A 6,132-nucleotide genomic window follows, 5' to 3' on the forward strand; every position below is an offset into this window, starting at 1 on the left:
AAAAAAATAATCACCTTCAATTGGTGGGATTAAAATTTTAAGGTCATTGTACCAAATTTTAAGGTCATTGTACCAATTTATTCCTTTTATATTTTTTTTTCTTGCTCTGTATTTTTGGTTTGATATGAAAAAGAAATTTTCTATAAGATATCAACATTAAATACACTTTCATGTGTAACCATTGTGTTATCCCTTCTCTGTTCTAACCAAAAAGTAATTGTCGCTCAATCACACGTTAATATACTTCATAGAATAGCCCTAATGTAGAACAATGGCTCCTCTTGAAGCATTGAAGAAGTATGAAATAATAGCCACTGGACGTTACAACAATAAATCTTTCAACCAGTCACACAAACTCTTTCTTCCAACACTGTGATAGTTTTTTTTCCATCTTCCGAAGCAGCTGCAATCACTAGGATGTACTTGTTTGTACACTTATTTGAAAGAAAATACTGCACCATAGAAGTGGTTGGCAACTTGTATTAGGATAACTTAATTAAAACTAAATCTCTCATTCATTTACTAGCTTTTTCATAGGACGTCAAAAAGTAAATAGATTATAAATTTTAACCAAAGCATTACATATAGCCAGTTGGTGATTTATATTTGAAATATAAAAATGTTGATATTGTGGTAATAACTTAACATGCATGCATATATAGTGAAGTTAAATATTGAGAATTATGTATTTATTTACTTGTTTGTTTATATTTTAAACATTTTAAACTATGTTTGTTTACATGGGGATAACTTTGTATGTGCCAAATGATATTGTTACATGTTGTTATGGAAACAGGTATAGATTGTGTTATGTTATCATAATGATTTTAAAGTCGCTGTTGCTATGGAGTCTAGCATAGGAATTTGATTAGCTCATTTGAAGTTGCCATAGATAATTTGATTCTATAAATAATCATCTTTTTTCTTATGACACCAAGGTTTCACAAAAAAAGATCTTGAGTCTTATATATTTTTATGTTCAGAATAAGAATTTATTGTTTTGTTAAACTTTTTTTTTTAAATTACATAAAGCCCTGTTATTTTTTCATTATTTTGAAAGAAAAAAGGTTTAAATGCAGGAAAAATGTAGAAGAGAATCATTTGTGTGCCAAGTTTTCAATTGGTTATACATTTAAAAAAAAACACAACGCAGATCTTTAATTTTTGATCTGCTTTTTAAGTTTTTTGGGCTTGGTTTATATTCTATCAATTTACAACAGTTTTTTAAAAAGCTTGTTATTTGTTATTTTGAAACAGGAGTTAAACATCCTTAAATTAAAACGGGAATTTTTGTTTATCTGTTGGGCATTTTATCTAATAAGTTGATTTTAAGTACCCTGGTACCTTATATTATGTACCTAGCCTCACAATTTTCAATAATTAAGATTTTAAGTACCCTGGTACCTTATATTATGTACCTAGCATCACAATTTTCAATGATTTTTAAAAGTATATGTTGTGCTTGTGGATGTTTAATATGGTATTAGACATAATAAGTCAATATCAAGCGGATAAATGTTGTGTAAATTAATTTGATATAAGAAGATGTGGTGTGAGTGCCAATGAGACAAAGAGTGCCATTGTTTGGAATGGGACATAGCTTTTTATTTCATTCCATAAACAGTTTGAACAACATGAAAAAGTAAAATCTTCATCAGCCCAAGCTAACATGTATTACATAAAGTTGCGTTAAAATCAAATTAAAGGTATAAAAGAAAACTTATCACCTGGCCTTGAGGTCGAGTCAGTTTTTTGTACTCAAAGTCCAAAATCAACCAATCAAAATTCTTGAATTCATGTTTTGAGCATGATTTTTGTGCTCCAAGCACTTAGCAAAGTTTTATGACTTCAAGGCCAGATACAGATAGTCCAATTATTTTGGATTACTGTTGATCCATTTCTTTTTGTCGAGCCTTCGACTTTAGTCGAAAAAGCGAGACTAAGCGATCCTACATTCCGTCGGCGTCGTCGGCGGCGTCAACAAATATTCACTCTGTGGTTAAAGTTTTTGAAATTTAAATAACTTTCTTAAACTGTACTGGATTTCTACCAAACTTTGACAGAAGCTTGTTTATGATCATAAGATAGTATCCAGAAGTAAATTTTGTAAAAATAAAATTCCATTTTTTCCGTATTTTACTATAAATGGACTTAGTTTTTTCTGCGGGGAAACAGAACATTCACTCTGTGGTTTAAGTTTTTAGAATTTTAATAACTTTCTCCAACTATCCTGGGTTTGTACCAAACTTGGACAGAAGCTTGTTTATTATCATAAGATAATATCCAGAAGTAAATTTTGTAAAAATAAAATTTCATTTTCGTATTTTACTCATAAATGGACTTAGTTTTTCTGCGGGGAACCATTACATTCACTCTGTGGTTAAAGTTTTTAGAATTTTAATAACTTTCTTAAACTATCCTGGGTTTGTACCAAACTTGGACAGAAGCTTGTTTATGATCATAAGATAGTATCCAGAAGTAAATTTTGTAAATAAATAAATCCATTTTTTCCATATTTTACTTTTAAATGGACTTAGTTTTTCTGCAGGGAACCATTACATTCATTCTGTGGTTAAAGTTTTTTAAATTTTAATAACTTTCTTAAACTATCCTGGGTTTGTACCAAACTTGGACAAAAGCTTATTTATGATCATAAGATTGTATCCAGAAGTAAAGTTTGTAAAAAGATTACTCCGTTTTTTCTGTAATGTACTTTTAAATGGACTTAGATTTTCTTACAATCATATAATAGTAACAAAAGGAATATTTTTATTGATTTTTTTTCTCATTGTTGTTGAGCCTGAGATTTACAGCAAAAATAGGCGAGACACTGGGTTCCGCGGAACCCTTACAAATTTTTTGGGGTACCAATTCTTGTCGGTTGAGGGTATGCATGGATATTCAATTTTGTGGTTTTGGCAAGGTCTGCATACATTCCTTTAGAAAGTTTTTAATTCGTTGAACATTTGAATTCTTGGTTCTCTGTACACAACTTATTTTAAAGAATCCATGGTAAGATCACACAACTGATATAAAATGATAACAATGTTAAACTTGTGAATTGTTCTGAATTTATTAAAGTATTTTAACCCATGACATATTTTGTGCCAATTGAATGTATTTTTAAAATGATGCCATAAAAAGACTTGTAGAGAAAAATTTATTAGTGTTTGAAACTTTATCCTGTCTGTGTTTTAAAAAGATATAATGGTTAGAATGGTTATGATATTTAGAAAGATTTATTTTTAACATAACAATCTATTTTTCTCGATAATAGGAAATGGTTCTGGTAAAAAAAGGTTATTTATTGTTTCAGATTGAGGAATGATAAAAAGATGGTAATTGTAGTATCTCTGGGAAGATGAAAATAAGTTTCTGGTAAAGGAACTCCTCTTTTCCAAAGCACATTTCTCTGAATCCAAATGACAACTATTTTTGGATGGGAACTACAAATAAGAGCTTTTTGATTTTGACCAGGCTTCATTGTTGGTAGTTTTAAGGATTCAATAACCCTTGGAAGGATGACTTCTATAGTCAACAGTTAACAGTAAAATCAAGAAAGCCTAATACTTTGGTGTAATTTATTTTGTTTTTATGGAAATGGTAAAATTAAATTTATTGTTGTGCTGTAATTGTTTTGGTTTTTTTTTTTAATATTTATGGATGGTGAATTTATAGTTGATAATGTCAAAAGGATAAGAAATATTGCTCATATTAATAAGAAAAGAGATTGAATTTTATTATTTTGTGTATAATGTCCTTATATGTACACAATTTTGAATGTGCCATTTTCATTTAAAATCTGAAATGTTTAATTTACGCCATATAATTTGTTTAGTTAGAACCAAAATTCAAGAGCTGTATTAACTTATATTACAAAAATTGTATGATGTTTTAAAGAAGATAAAAAAACTTGTCAGCAGATTGTTAACCTGGTATTGTGCTTATAGATTTAAGGTACATTACATTACAGGGAGATAACTCTGTAAAAATGAAGTTTTTTGAATATTTTATATTTTTAAGCCAAATTAATTTTAATCAGGTACCACCTTAAGATTGATTATACATTCAATACATTTGATACCAAACCATACAAAAGTTTAACCAATTTACTTGGAAACGGTTACCTGATTATTATCAATAGAAGTTCCAACTATAGATCAGGTTAAACCAATTGGCTTTACTTAAGGTTTATCTGGGCTCCACAAGAGAAATATTTGGTTTCTACAACTTTTTAAATTCCTATTAATTAAGGTGTTACCCAACACTTGAACTAAAATTAATTTGGCTCGTTTATATTTCTTAAAATTTAGACAAAGTATTTACTTTGACCCTTCGACAAAAATTTAAAAAAAAAAAAAAAAATTTGAACCAACCGTTTTATCAGAAAAAATTCCACTGGTTATATTGCAGTTTGACAAACACTCATTTTGATAATTGAGAAGCTTAATATCCCTTAACAACACAACATATTTAAAACATTTAGCTGATTTTACAGAGTTATCTCCCTGTAGTGTTAAGTTCCACCTTAAACAGGTGAACATCTCAAAGATTCTAAAGGATCTATCATTGTATATGTTAATCTGTAACAATTAAAGTTTTATGTTTTATGTATTGATAACATTATTTGACAACTATTAATGAAATGTTCACAGCATTATATAACTGTTAATGAAATTTACACAGCATTATAAAATGTCTTCCAAATGATTATAGAATATTTCTTTTCTTTTTTAAAGAGCTTTAATCAGTTTAATGTGGAAACTTGCCTATTTGGATAATCAGTTTTGTTCACAACAGAGCATCATAGTTTTCAACAGTGAAATATATTTCCATGGATATTTTGTAGCTTGGGCTCTATTTGTATTTTTATATAGGATTGATTGATGCATAGAAGAAATAGTTTTAGAAGATTTTTTTTCTATTTCTGAAAAACTTGAATATAAACTGTTGCTCGAAATAGTTTTAAAGGTTTGGTTAACGGACGAATTATGGTATAATAGCTTTGTCCATCTGTCTGTCCATTGTCAACAAATTACTCAAAACATTTTACCAATTTGCATACAACTTCGGTGAACTGTTCCTATGTATTGACTTGACTTTTGGCATTTTATAAATTTTCGATTTTAAGTTTCCAAGTTATGGGGTATTAATCAATGCTCCTTGTAAATTTTGACGCCACAATGCTAAAGTGAGTGTTGTTTAAAGTCAAAAGTTCAAGTTTGACACCACAATGCTAAAAGTTAGAGTTGTTTAAGTCAAGAGTTCAAGTTCCACAAAATCTTATGTCATGTGTTGGAGATGCAAGAATAGCTATATTAAAAGTCTTTCCATTTTTTAGAGACTTTAAAATGAGAGAAATAAAAGGTGATTACTGATAATACTTTATGACAATTTGAATATAAGTAAACATAAAATAATTTAGTAATGTTTTTTGTTGTTATTTGCCCCTGCTGCTAGTCAAGTTTCTTTCTTTTCTGTATGTCTGCTCCAACATCCCAAAATTATTTCCATCTCTCTAATTTAAGTTTGCCTTAACCAAAGCTAGAAATCTTCAAACCCATTGCTTTTGAAATTTGAAAATGTGTAGTGTCATTTTCATTGATCTTCTCTATACCTCATGATCCTAACATAGCAACACTTTACCAAAAGACAACTAAAACACAAATGTATGTTTGTCGACTAGCTTGCTGCTTGTGTATATAGAAAATAAGTAAGGCAGGGCAAGAAATGACCATATACTGTGAATTCATTATTATTTGTTGGATATCAATTTTCGTGGGCTTCGTGGGTACAGGTGAACCACGAATTTAAATGTTCAACGAAGTACATATTTTCATTAGGCTCCGTATACAGAGATTTGCAAAACCACGAAATCAAATATCCATGAAATTGCAAGTTTTCAGCAATCCACGAAAATTGATACCCACGAAAACCCACGAAAATAAATGAATCCACAGTATACATCATTTAACACAATAATTTTTCCCGCCCAAAACAATTCATACGCCATCGAACTACTACATGAGAAGACAATTAATTCTTGTTACACTACCTGCCACGGAAATTAGGAATTCTCCAGTTATGTCCCTTTATAAAAGGAAAAATGATGAATTTGCTGTTGCCTCAACC

The sequence above is a fragment of the Mytilus trossulus genome, chromosome 12 (genome assembly GCF_036588685.1).
Source record: "Mytilus trossulus isolate FHL-02 chromosome 12, PNRI_Mtr1.1.1.hap1, whole genome shotgun sequence".
NCBI classification, from domain to species: Eukaryota; Metazoa; Mollusca; class Bivalvia; order Mytilida; family Mytilidae; genus Mytilus; species Mytilus trossulus.